The following is a 15,029-nucleotide window of genomic DNA, read 5'->3' as shown; positions in this document are numbered from 1 at the left end:
AATTGTGAAGGTCTTAACTATACCCTGTAATTTTTAATATCTGATATGATGAGGTCACTGTCTGAATATGCAATGATCCTTATTCTCATGCCATTTATATGTGTGTGGCTTCAATTTTCCTTTTTTTTTGTGGCTCTAAGAAGTATTTGTCTCTGGCTCTGTGTATTTATTCATCACAGAGCAAACAGGTTAACTCTGAGACACATACACATCATCTGACAACCCTGGTGCTGGGTCTCAATGGGTCTTTAAGATGGCCTGGCTGCCTTCATGGCTGGGAATGTTGCCCTTCGGCAGAGTCTCCTGGAATGTGGGGGGGGAATTCATCCTGTCAAGACAGTGCTTCCTTGTTTGGTACACAGTTGGCATGAAAAATGGGAGGGCTACTGGCACTGGCAGCACTACAGTGTCCTCTGATAAAGACAAGATGCAAATGTGTAGGAAGGGAAGGAGGCATGGTATGAGAGTATGGAAGAATGTAGTCTTGGGGACTTCATGGTGGACATGCTGGGTCTGTCCCAGGCTCTGTACATCTGCAGGCATACCTAGACTGCCTCAAGGGGATGCTCACAGGGTGCACAGGCCTGAGTTCTCACCAGCAGTCTCCCAAATAGATTGATCTCCTGATGATTTTGGAGGTGCACCAATACAATGATGAGCTGATCATGGAAGTGACACGTCAGTTCAACCATTTATTCTATATGCTTTATAGGAGCTGCTTGTAAAGCTGCAGGGTGTTAAAACTGTCCCTCCCTTCTCATGTATATGAACATAACACCTTCAAAATCCAACAGACAGTGTTGGAGGTTCATAGATGTTTATTTTCTGCTAAAAGGGACATACCTGTTTGGAGATCCTAGGATTGGAATAACTTGTTTAAATTCACTATCTGTCTCATTTTTGATTCTAAAGTTGATATAATACCACTGATAACAATGTAGAATAAAACCTGTGATGGTCATGGAAGAACTGGAGCTGCTGTTTACTCATATACTTTCAGAGCACACGTGGAAAGATAAAGCCACATAGAAACCTAAAATCATGTAGAAAGAATGAAATTGTAAACAAGCTTGGTGTCTTCTCCATTTCTATTTACTGCTCTGCAGTTTCATCCTCTCAGTGCAGTAATCCAAGCCCACTTCTTCCCATGCCTTCTAGGACATCTGTTTTGGCAAGAGGCAGTGAGTGCTGTGGTTAGTCCAGTTAGTCATATGTGCCAGCAGCCAGTATGCCTGCTCACTGCCAACTGGCTTGTGCTCAGATAACACATGCTGCTGTGTTCTGCCTGTGTTTCCCATACTCATGGAACTAATTTGAGTCTCCTTCCTATATCCAGATACTGGTGTTAAAGAAAATTATAGCGACTTAATTACTTTGGGCTTGTATTAGGTTTACTTCAGGCATATACTGTTACCCCTGCTCTTCTTATTATGAGTAAGGATTTATAATATTTAAACAATAGTAATGAACTAGTAGTATTGAGATGCTCCTGATGCCTTAAGTTTTAGCTTTCATATTTTCCGGATTCTGTACTGCATTAGTGTGGAATTCTGAACTTCATATAAAGTATTAGCAAGTTCTCTTCACAGTTTAGTTAGACAAAACAATCCTTTTCCAGCTTGAGAACCAAGGACACCGTTGCAGCTTAGGCCCAAAAAGTCTAAACAGCAGCAAATTGAGGAGAGCAATCTGGGAGGATGGGACTTCATAACCTGAAGCTGTAATTAGACAATTAACCCCAATATGTAAATGGACCAAAAGTTATAAAAGTGTGAAAACTCATGACATACCATCCATCTTGGTTTCATCTTGGGTGTAGCCATGGCTGGGCTCTTGTGCTGCCCAAGGTGTATCCTTTGAAGGCCTTTTAATAAATACTTATTTTATTCCTTTAACACTGTCTAGCCTCAGTTCTAAGTAGCCTCTGTAGGCATCACTCCAAGCCCTTGGTCCCTTGACTGACCAGAACAGATGCCTTTGGAGCACCTTTTATATCCTACCAAACACAAATTTCTAATCCTATGAGAACCAGGCTGCAGGAAAAAAATACAAAAATATACATCCAATATTTCTTCACCATGTGAACTGGGATGCAGCTGAGTTGTCCACCGTTATTAAAAAAGATGGGAATGCTCTAAGATTTCCTGACCCACCCAATCCATCCATCCTAATCTTTCTTTCCTTCTTTTCATATATCACTGAAATTGGCCAACAAGTTTGAGAGAAAAGGCACAGAGCATGATTTCACAAGAAAAAGAGCTAAAATCAGATCATGATGATGGTATTATAACAGACATTATGAGTAAGTTAATTTCAAATAAGTTAGGGTTTATATTACAATGAAAAATACATTGTGAAAAGGGAAAACAAGAACAAATAATTTAAGTAATATAAAGTTACTGTAGGGAAATAATCATAAATGAGGAAATTGTATAACAATGAAGTAAGTCAGAGCTTCCTTGTGATTGCTTGTAGATGTTCAGAATGATGACCATCATTTTCCTAGTCTCCATAAAACTTTTCTAGCTTTATCATACAAGTACATGACAAGAAGGGATTCAATAAATACCATTGTCCAAACCACTACATTCAGTGAGGTCTTTCACAATTGGAGTATTATTGTAACTGTCAGCATCCCATGCAGGCATGCTCTGTGCTACGTGGAGCTGCTTTCAGCTGCCAAGCTGCTGCTCTGGCACTGATGAAACTGCTGGGTTCCCAGGCTACTGCCCTCCTGAAATGTGTCTGAAACCTCTTCTTCATCCACAGCTCCCAGGAGGGAGAGAGAAAGGAAATCCACGTTGGTTTTAACAGCTGGCGCTGAATAGAAGAGAGAGATATAAATAAATGAAATAAAGAATGAGGCCATGTGACTGAAGCCATGGCAGTCACTTTTTGGTATGGCAACAAATAAAGAGTGCTCTGACTGACAAAATGGCAGTCTGAATATATAGACACTATCATGATGTCAAAAGAATCTCATTTGAATTGGGATTCAGGAGGATCCTCTATTTAAATCCTGTCTGAACTACTGACAGGCTGCATAACCTTTTACAATATATGGAGCTCCATGGGTCAAATTGATCTTTGCTGCAACTAAATTGACTACAATGGAATTATTCTGTGGCTGAACTTGATTTCTCAGATGTCAGTCAACACAGCTGGTTCACTAATAAATGAAGGAAAGCAGTCATAGATGTCACTGGAAAACAGATGCATCTGAACTGAGTCTTTTAGTTTTGGCAAAACTGGAGCAGAAATGCAAAACTTTTACTTAAAATGCGTAAGTAATTGTTGAGGGGTTCTTGATAAGGTAAACTCTCTGAAGATAACAAAAGTGAGAAAGTGCCATTGTCTTTTCTAAAAGGAATGTAAATATCACATATGTTACTTAAACTTGGGAAATGGTGGATGCTTCTCTAAGTATTCTGATATCGATTGATTTGTCTCTTAAAAATTAATAATAACAAATGATTCAGGTATTTATGCTGAGTAATTTACATTACAATGCTGTATACTGGTAAGCTTTTTCCATAGAAAATGCTTTTAGAGTCAAATAATAAAATAATTGTGTTATTTAATAAAAGGTAATTGTTATAAGAGCATCAGGGACAGAATGGGAGCTTCAGACAGTTTACTGGGGAGACCCCCCCTGCTCTGTTGAGTTACAAGCTGCAGAAAGGACCCTCTTGCTTTCTAAACTCCTCAAAAAGGAGTCTAGGTGGAGCTGGATCCATGCCTAGTCCCAGACTTTCAATGGTTTATTTCTAAATAAATTTATATAGGTGTAACTGAGCCTTTATACAACTTTATTTCAAAGGATTAAAGATGGCAAACCAAATATATTTATATTAATAAAGTAGATAAGAATTTAAATTGACTATCATGATGAAAAGACTAAAAGACCTTAATCAGAATTATTAACTCCACAGTGTAGGTACCTATAACTACTAGTGTGGTGTACTATGTATTGAAGCAATAATGAAACAATGATTAAAGCTTGCAAAATAATTATGGAAATTGATGTTATTCACTCATACAATGCCTGTGGGCAAACCTCTTGCTCAGCCCCGAGGATTAACCTTGAGTGGTGTTCCCACCCATGGGAGGAATCCCCACCCACATTCCAAGAAGGGGTATGTTAGAAAACCCTGCCATTAAAAAGTGGGACTGAATTTTTATAGTACAAAGTGATTGACTATCAGTCACATGTCTCCAGGCTACATTATCAGTACTATCACTTGTTGGCTCCTTTAGCAGGAACTCTGCCACATCCTCACAGGTTCCAGCTTCTGCTGGGAATCATTGTTCTTCCTCTGAATGTTAAATTTTGGGATTGATAGGTTAGTCTCAGCATTCTTCATTACCAGTGTGACTTGCATGAGGTGGGAACCTCATGAAGTTCAGTGAGGCCATGTACAAGGTCCTGCACACAGGCTGGGGAAATCCCAAGCAAAGTACAGGCTGGGCAGGGGATGGATCAAGAGCAGTCCAGGGGGAAGGACTTGGAGGTGTTCATAAATGACAAGCACCACTTGACCTGGCTGTGTGTGCTCCCAGCTCAGAAAGGCAAATGTATCCCGGGCTGCATCCAAAGCAGAGCGGCCAGCAGGTCAAAGGTGAGACTGCACCTGGAGTCCTGCATCCAGGTCTGGGGTCCTCAACATAAGTAGGATGTGGACCTGTAAAAGCAAGTCCAGAGAAGGTGAGCAGATGGTTGGAGCACCTCTCCTATGAAGACAGGCTCAGGGAGTTGGAGTTGTTCAGCCTGGAAAAGAGGAGACTTCAGGGCACTTTCCAGTACCTAGAGGGGACCTACAGGAAAGCTGGAGGAAGATTTTTTACAAGGGTGTGTAGTGAAAGGACAAAGGGGAACTGCTTCAAACTGAAAGACAATAGGTCTTAAATTAGATATTTGGAAGAAATTCTTTACTTCAAGAACGGTGAGTCACTGGAACAGTTTGCCCAGGGAAATCTTAGATGCCCATCCCTAGAAGTGTTTAAGACCAGGCTGGATGGAGTTTTGAGCAGCCTGGACTAGTGGAAGGTTTCCCTGCCTATGGAAGAATTGGAACTTTCAGGTGATCTTAAGATCACCTTTAAGATGATCTTTAAGGTCTCTTCCAACCCAGGCTATTTTGTGATGCTGTGAAATGAATCTCATCAAGAACATGTTTTCAAGCCTAGCTGAAAGGTGTCTTTGTACTGTGTTACTAAGTGTGCTGGTTTTGGCTGGAAAATTTTCTTCATAGTATCTGGTATGGGCTAAATGTTGGATTTGTGCTGGCAACAGTGTTTCTTAATTCAGGGATATTTTTGATTTTGCTAAGCAATGCTTACACAAAGTCAAGGCCTTTTCTGTTTCTCACCCCACCCCACCAGCAAATGGGCTGGTGGTGCACAAGAAATTAGAAAGGGGACACAACCAGGACAGTCAACCCCAACTGACCACGGGGATATTCTGTACTGTATAGCATTATGCTCAGTACATGAAGCTGGGGAGAGAGAAGGAAGGAGGAGTTGAACAAGTAGAAAAAAAATACTTGGCATAATTTAAGAAAACTTGGAGAGGTGATACTGGTACACTTTCATTTTTTCATGCCAATTTAGTAATGAGGACAATGGAGCTGCTTCTTTAGACATGATAAAAAAAGAGATCTGAAAGGGTTTTCCAGTTTATCCTCTTGCTTCAGAGCAGAATCCACTCTATCTAATCAGCTCCTGACAGACACTTGTTCAATTTGACCTTGAAAATATGCAATTGTACTGATTCTTCAGATCTCTCCACAGTCAGCTACTGTGTAACACTATTTACAGTTCAAAACCTTTTTAAAAAATATAACTGGAATCTTCAAGTTGCAATTTAAGGCTATTACTTCTTGCCATATCAATGGACATGAGGATTGCTTCATATTTCTTCAATACTTTCTACATATTTGAGAACTGATACACTTTCCTTCAATCCTCTCATTGCCAAACTAAAGAAATGAATTATTTCAATCTTACCTCTTGTCATCACAATCTTACATTTTCTACACCTCTGAAAATTACATGGTTCTACTGTGATTTCTTTATTGGAGAGAAGTTACAAGATTTCTTTATTGTTTGTTGAAGTTTTTTTTACAGAATGTTGCTTTTAATAAGTTGTTTTCTGGGAAAACCACATTACCTCTTATTTATCACCACAGGTTTGCAGGATAATTTAAGTTGAAGGGGATCATAGGAAGTCCTTAGTCCAACCCTCCACTGAAACCAGGATCAGTTCGGATCTGACTTGATCCTGTTGGATTTTGAAAACCCGCAAGAGCAGAGACTTCAAAAGCTCTGTGGACAACCAGTTCCACAGCTTGACTGACACATGGGGAAGATGTTTTCCCTGAAATCTAGCTTGAACCTGTCATATTTCAATTTATGCCTATTACTTGTCACTCTCTCACTATACAGCAATCTGAGGAGTTTGGCTCAATTTTCTTGATAACTTACTCTTTGCTATTGTAGAGATGCTTAGGACTACTTATTACCATTGTTGTTGTTATTATTGTTGTTCTTACTATTGTTGTTGTTGTTGTTGTAGTAAAAAGGCAAATAGCTACCTTTCCTGAATCCCTGAGTTTTGGATTCTCCCTTTTTTCCATTGGTATGCTTGACAATTCCTTTCTTATTTAACTTACGTGTTCCTTATTTAGAGAGCAAATTAAGCATTTGCTTCATTAATAGAGGACTAGTAGAGAATGGTTACAGGTTATAGCAGGCTGACACAATTTAGATCACTTAATTTATCTAAGTTTTTATCTGCTCTTTCCCTTTTCTACCTGGAAATCTTACTCTGTTCTCTAAGCTACAAATGAAAGCAAGCCATCCTACAGAAACATTTGCAGAAGTCAAAGCAAGGAGGTAAAAAAAGAGACATTAGGAAGCACTTCTTTACCAAGAGGGTGGCCAATTGCTTGAACAGGCTTAGAGAGGTGGTCAGTCCCCAAACCTGACAGTGTTTAAGGGGCATTTGGACAATGCCCTTGACAACACACTAACTTTCAGTCAGCCCTGAATGATGGATTGGATTACATGGCCATTGTCGGTCCCTTCCAGATGAAATTTTCCATTCCATTCCATTCCATTCCATTCCATTCCATTCCATTCCATTCCATTCCATTCCATATTCTTGTTGTGTCAGCCACTATTATATGCAAATCAAGTAAACTGTTTAAAGGCACGTACTCCGAATTAAGTTGAAGGTCTCATTGACTCTGCTGAACTTTGATTTGGGACTTTAGAGTCTATGGCTATAAAGACCAGATAGCAAATCCCAACTATGTACATAGTTCCTAGTGCTTTACTGTAGACTCTGTAGATGTGTTCTCTTTATTCAAGTATACATGATTGGGGGTGGCATCATAGAATGGTTTGGGTTGGAAGGGACCCTAAAGGCCATGAGGTTCCAGCTCTCCTGCCATGGGTGGGTACACACTAGATCAGGTTGCTCAGAGCTCCATCCAGCCTGGTCTCACATACAGGGATGGGGAATCCACAGCCTGTCTGGGGTAGATGTTCTGTAGACACAGAGAGGGTCAATCCATAAATATCTGAGAAACACGTGAGTACCTTACATAGATGAAATAAAAATTGGAGTGCCGCATATTTTTTCATTTATCCACAGGCTACTGAAAACTTTGGAAAATAGTGGAATGGAATAATTCCAAGAAGATTTGGGGTGTTTAGAATTTCTCAGTAAATATGATAAAATTATATGTATATTTATGCTAAAAATTATTCCTAATGCTTAACTTATAATTCTAAAAGGAAAGATTGAGAAGTCAATTTCTCTTCTAGAATGTCAAGATGGGAAAATACAGATTTATCATAGTGGCAAAAGAAAATGTGGAAAAGACAAAAGGAATAGCTGTGAAATTTGTGCACTGTGCAGCTGGAAGCAAGTTCTGGAGTTTTCTGGGTTTATTTTTTTTATTGGGAAAAATGTTTCAGGATAAAATAAATACATTACATAATACAAAAGTAGATCTGCCAGCATTAATAGACTTGCAGGATGACTGATAAGCACAGTCAGCAATACATGAGATTATGGCTAATGCTTGAATTAGTGCAACCCCTAAGCAATACTATCAATGAAGTAACTGCAATCACCTAGAGAGTAACTGTCCATCCCCTAATTCTTTTGGATCTTCTTAGTAGTAATGACTTGGATTCCTATTCCAGACCATATTTTGTTTGACAAAAGAGTCTAGCTCATCTGCTATGAAGATTGTGTCATGTTTAAAATGCCTTTTAGGAGGATCTCTTAAGCCTCTCATATTAAGCCAGTTCTTACATACTTAGTTAAATGCGATTTCCAAATTAAAAAAAAAATCTATTTCAGAGACACTCGGGTAGTCTCATCCCTCACAGTCAGAAGTTCAAAAGGCAAACATGGAAGCAAATGTATTTAAGGTATACTGGATTTCTATGTGTTTGTGTCAATTTGTCTTCTGGACATTGCAAACTTACAGCTTGTTTACAAATCAACTTATGAACACACATGCACTGAAAGTCTCACAACTGCAGACCTGGTGATTTTCTGAGCAACCAAGCCTTGAGTTGCATGGCTTTCATGAGGCAAAAGCATCACAGTGCACATCAGCTGCAGAGAAAACCTGTGCACGCACACTGGGTTCAGTAGATGTTTGGAAGCTTTCTTGAATACTGCACTGCACTGGCTGCCAAACATCTGGAAGTCAGAAGAAAAATATAGGAAAGTGGTAGGGAAGAAAATGACCAGCAAAAGCAGCTGTCTTCCCTGGAAAACAGTAGTCTGCCATTCTGGGCTATAATAGGATTTGAGAAAGGCATCAATCTGGGACACAGAGAACAGTGGGTGTAAGAAGCTTCAGAAATTGTTTTCCTTCAGAGGACTGTAAAAAAGGCCAGTGAATCTGAAATCAATCTGAAAAAATAATAGCACAACTAAACTCAGTGCAATCAGATCATGAAGTTGAAATTTACAAGTTTGAACATCAGCTCTAACAAGTTAGCCTCTTATGTGAGCAGAAAGATCTGACCAGTGATATTCCACATTTCCAAGCTTCTGTCAGCTTCTCAGGTTATAAAATCCCCAACTTTCTCTTTCCCAACCTCTGTCAACACTCCTAGCTTTTCCCTTGATGATTCTACATTGTGGTTCATCACGCTAAAATCAGCACAAAATCCAGTTGCTACACAGTCTTGAACCTTGAATGTGTGCATGCATGAAAAAATAAACTTCTTGTAATATAAAATGAATCAATCAAGGAATACTCATGTGATTACTGTATTTATATTTTAATTAATGGCAAGCACTCAGTACTTAAAACTACGTAAAAATGCTGCAAAATTTCCAGCCTCCCGCATTAAAATGCTGTAGGTCCTTACAGAATATAAATTCAACTTGTTGTGCCCTTGAGAAAAATCTATTTATAATCTGTATAATATCCTCTAGTATATTAAAATATATGGGTCTAATATTTAGATAAGGGATGTTTAGATACATGTGATGAGCTCCTATTCTGAAGTTCAGGATAAGATTTGTTTTGCCTGAAGGTAGCTGCTTAGAAGTTGGGTGTTTGAGTCTGCTGAACTAGAAATTCATTCCTCTCCAGTCAGTGGGGAAGGGAGGTACCATGAGGAGACATTTCTAAGTAACTGCCCTAAGAGAGGTGTCCAGAGTACAAAGGATAATCCAAAAGTCGAGGTGCCTGTTTCTCTCCACTGACTATTGAAAGAGCACAGAGGGCTACTTTTATTATATCTTTTATACAGATGAGGTGTGATGAGTGATACAACTTCTGTACATGAGCACAGGGGAGGCCCTAGAGCATGGAGACATGAGCTGGAACACAAATTTGGCCACTCAGCAGTAATGTGATGAACCCTAACAGTCTACAATATGATGGCAATCAGCCAGGCTGGGAAATCAAGTAGGAAGCTGGATAGAGCTGTAAAGCAGAATATTTGTTTCCACAGTTAGAATGCAACAGAGAAGCCTGACAACTAAACAAAACCTGCCCTGGATCAATGACTATTTTGGGGAAGTCTGTAATCACACTGTATTATTATCAGGATAAAACTACATGGTCTGTAGTTTGTGTTGGTTAACATAAGCATTAGTAAGATTATAGGAATTAAAGACTGAGAAAGCAGGTTTTAAGAGAGGAAATAAAAGAGAAAACTCAGTTATCTGGACATTACAATAGCATGTAAGTGTACATAAACTGTGATGAGTAGCATTAGCATTTTTGGGTAATGGAAAATCTAGTTTCCTTCCACAGATTGTTGAAAAATGCCCGCAGCATTGCTACCTGAACAATGCTTAACAGAGGAGGAATGAATCAGAGAATCAAAGAACGGTGGCTGTCTTGGCTGCCCGAACAGGTGCCAAATTCTAATATTTTCAGTCACTGCATTAATTTCAGTTTTCAGTGTGTTAGTTTTAGTTGAGTCATATCAGAGACTCAGGTGACTTCTTAATTATTTTCTGGAGAAAATATTCACTGAAGTGACCTTTTTTTAAAATGAGAAAAAGGTTGAAATAAATGTTGGAGTTTCGGAAACTCATCTATCACCAAATCAGAATAATGCTCTAAAACAGGGAACCTGTATGTGGTTATAGTCACAGGGAAGGATGGAAATGACACTTGTGTGCAATGCAAACAAAAGCAATAAAAAAGGGCTGATCCTTATTCTGCAGTGACTCTGCTAAAGGGCAAGAAAAAACCTATCTATTTAGCTAAATCAGATTAATCTACCCACTGGAATTTCCTGTTGAGTTACTGCATCAGGGAGAATCGTTTGTTTGGCATGTTATTCTTGAAAATGTGTTGTTATGAGCTATCCAAACTCCTTCCATTTATCTTTCTGATAAAAGCCCTCAGCTGTCAGGTAGTGGGCTGTCTGGCACTTATGGACTTACTTATTTCACTGCATAAATACTTATGAGAAAAAGGAGAACTGCCTGCAGACAGAATACTGTAATATTCCCTGAAGAAAGCTTTTAATCAACAGCTTCAAAGGAGTGCTCTGTTAATGAGCAACTGAAATGTTATAATTCAGCTGACAGCCTCTGTGTTTAATTTAGACAGCCTTCCTTGCAGCTTGAGAGTACAAAAGACCAGTGTCAGTGGTATGTAGGCCTTTGCAGTTGCTGCCTAGTGGTTAACCATGGGAAAGAAAAGCTATTGCAATTAAATTAACTAAAGGGTAACTTCTAGCTAATACTGATAAAAATAATCAGCTAGATGCCAGTGAACAGCTGGCATGAAAATAATACAACATAATGTCTGTAAAGTTTGATTTGTATTCTCAAAACAGCTTAATTCCCAAAAAGCCCTCCAACCCACTCCTCTACAAAATAATGTATTGTTTCTTGAGCCTGTGTTTTTAGGCTCGTTCGGATTCTGCTTGCTTGGCTGAGATCAAGCCAATTCCTGGCAGCTGGATTTCAGCATATTCATTAAAGGCAATACTGTATCATTGCTTTAAAAAGATAGTAGATTGTAAATTAGCAGTGAACACGATGACTCTACAAAAAGCTAACACAGCATTAAACAGTAGTTTAGCCAAAGGCAATTTCAACTGTTAATGTTTACTGTGTGATGGTTTCAGCAATTCTGAAGGTCGTTTTCCTTAGCAGTGCTGTTCTAATGCTTAGTTCCTTTGTCCTCTTGCTCTGGGGCTGGATCAGCCTGTAATAGGATAGTTCTTCCCAAGTCCTTCTGTAATAAACTGATCACGATAGTGTGTCTTGCTGATGCAAACATTTTCTTTATTTTGGAATAAATACTTTATATATACAAGTGAAAGAAAAACCTTTCAAGATCATGTTTTCATTGCTCATACCAAGATTGCTGTCCAAGTTCAGAGTTATAGAAGTGTTGTTTTCACAGTGTTGTGTTCAGCCCCTGTGCTGACACGTGGTTACACGTACACCAGGTATGCATAAACAGGTTTCTCATCTATATCATTGCTACCACATGGAATTGTTTTATAAAACAGAAATGTTACTCTAGAAGCAATAAGGTAGATCTGTGAGTGCTGGCACCAGCACCAGCTGAACCTTTTTTCCTAGGGGCTAGTGTAGAGACTCTCCTATGTGTGAGCTGATAGTGCAGCACCTCCTCAGCTGGTAGTTCCTGGAACTGCCTTTTCTTTGAGATGCTTGTATCATTTGGTTGATATTCTACAGTAATGAACATGGAAACCTTATTTCCTCAGAAAACCAGTTGGAATTGTATAATTCAGACTGTGCGTCACTACTGGTTTCAGTGGAGTTCTTGACAAGTTTTAAGCTTAAAAACCAAAAGTGCCATTTGGTCCTTTTCCAGGCACTTCTTTAGGAGGGAAGCTGATCTAAAATAGCTACTTAGTGTGAAATACAAAGCTCCCAAACTTAGGGTGAAATCTGGAATCTGGATTTCAAGGAACCAGATTTTCATCTTGTGACTCTCACCTACATAATCCACTCAAAGGCTCTGTGGCATCTTGAAATTAGCAGGCAATTAGTTTTCTATAATGCAGATGACAAGGACGTAATTTATATGAAACTCCCTTCTTTTAGCCTTGGCCTTTCTATTCCATTGTTGCTTGAGACTGGACACATAAGAACTATGAAGAAAGGTTTAATTTTCTCCATCCGGAATCTGCAGAAAATAGTGTTTATCTAAACCAGAGGGATACTGTGAGCATTCCCTGTTATAATAGCCCATTTCTAAATAATCTCATTGTATTAAAAATTCGTTAAAACAATTTAAAAAGAAGTGTTCTATAAAAGTTGAGTGGTGAATATTTACATATTCAGCTTCTACTGTTAGAACACCAGTATTTGTTTTATTTTATTGAATTTTCAGCTGGCTAATAAGATTTCTTAATTTAGAGTTGCATCTCTCTAAAGACCTTTGCTGGATGCTAAATTTCAGATTACATTTACATTTGAGACACTCCTATTTTGTTAAGTAGGAGACATGCTATAGGGATAATCAGTTTATCTTAAGCAGTAATTCTATGTCTAGCAAGGATTCAAATTTCTAGGATGGCTAATGGGTTAGTGAAATCTGGTAAAACATCTTTGAGATAAATCCCAGCATAATGAGATCAGTTAGATCTAGCTGTAAAATGGAACAGAATTTTAAGTTGCATAGTTTGGGGCTTTGCTTTTTTTCTTTTACAACTTGACAGAGTTCTGTTTGAAATTTAAAAAATGCTGGAACTGGATGGATCTTTTGAATATGTATAAACTAAATGGGAGAAACAAAATTTAAAAAAAAAAGTAGCTAATTTCATGTAAGGTTATATTTTCTATTCCATGGAAACTAATTTGACTCAATGTAAATTCTCTGGTGAAAGGATGTGCATGTTTTGCAGCTACAAGATCGTTCTTACATAGGCTACGTGGGCACTAAAATAGTACAGGCAGCAAAGTAACAGTAGCAATTTCAGTGGGAGATCTACAGCTCCATATGTGGTCAAGGCATCATGGTCAAACTAGGAAGGATCTGGTTTCTTGGCATTTAGGTTTATATTTTAACCTATGTGTTAACAATACTATCACTTTAATTTTTAATTGTATGCAATGCATCATGTTTTGGGGGTTTATTATTGTTATGCAATTGCAGTCCTCCTGACAGAAACTGGACAAGCCCAGCTGTAGGACTAAGCTGCTGTTTAAGCACAGAGCTCATGAGATGGCAGAGCAAATGTGTTAGGGCAGTCATTGCAATTTCATTCTGAAGTTCCAAGGAAGTAAGAACTTGCCCATATATACAAAACACCCCCGAAAAGCTATACATTTAAAATATAGTGTATTTTTCTGAAACTGGTCCATGTTTTGGAGTCTGAGAAGCTAAATCTCAGAGCCTTCTCACACTTCAGCATCTGAGCCAGCTCAGGAACTACCAACAGTCCCCAGTGTCCTTTAAGAGTCACAGTAATTTTTGTCACCTAAAATCTGCATGTGACTGATAACGTTTCAGGGGGAAGGGAGAATCACCTCTGAGAAACAGGAGCTTGGCAGTTGCAGGAGACAGATCGTCCTGAGCCGAAGCATTCTCAGTTCCCACCATTTTCAACCTCTTCTTCCTGACCCTGTGCCAAGAGCCCAGCTTTTTTCCTCACCTTAGAGCGGGCAAGATGGGGAAGGTTTGTGGTAACCGTACAGAAGGCAGAGAGTGTCAGAAGGACTGTGCTACCGTCTGAGGCGTTCGGGGTTAGGGCAGTGGTACCTGTAAACAGTGCTTCCCTCAGTTTTCTTTGGCACTGAAATCAAGTCGCTTCCACCAGTACACTTCCAGAGCTTTTCCCAGCCCAGGTATGGCTCTTGTCAAGTAGCATTCCCACAAGCCCTTCCCAGCGCCTGGCAGCAGTTTGGAGTCCCGAGTCTGGAGCTGAGGTAGTTCACTGGGCTCGGCGGAGCGCTGAATTTACTGCTGTGCTCCTATCCATAACAGTGTTTCAGCTCCGTTGCGTACACTTCTCGGAAGAAGACTCCAGGTTTTTCCAGCTTCGGGATTTCCCCCGTCAGAGCGGGTCTGTCCCGCAGGAAGCGCAGCGCCCTCAGCCAGCCCTGCCGAAAGGGCCCGGAGCAGCTGCAGGAGCCGCGGCGCGCAGGGATGTGCCCGCGGCAGCTCACGGAGCAGCCGGAAGGCAGCGCTGTGTGTTTACTGAACCTGGCCATCAGGGATACAGGCAGGAAAAATTCTTTCCTGAACTGCGCTGCTCTGGGGCACTGAGGGGAGCGGACAGGTAAAACCAGGTCCCAAGCCTGCCAGAGCTCCAGGAGCGCTTGGACAACGCTCTCAGATAGACGGTGGGGCCGCTGGGCTTGTCCCGTGCGGGACGAGCAGTTGGACTCGATGGTCGCCGTGGTTCCCTTCCAACCCGGGACATTCCCGGGTCTCACCTGCCCCGGGACGCGGCAATGGAGTTCGCGCTGCGCCCCCCGGCGGGGGCGGCTGGAACTGCCCCGCGCCTGCGCGCCTCCGAAGGCCGCCCGCCCGCCCACCACAGCG

The sequence above is a fragment of the Cinclus cinclus genome, chromosome 4 (assembly GCF_963662255.1).
Source record: "Cinclus cinclus chromosome 4, bCinCin1.1, whole genome shotgun sequence".
Lineage (NCBI taxonomy): Eukaryota > Metazoa > Chordata > Aves > Passeriformes > Cinclidae > Cinclus > Cinclus cinclus.
Note: the sequence above shows the minus strand (reverse complement) of the source record.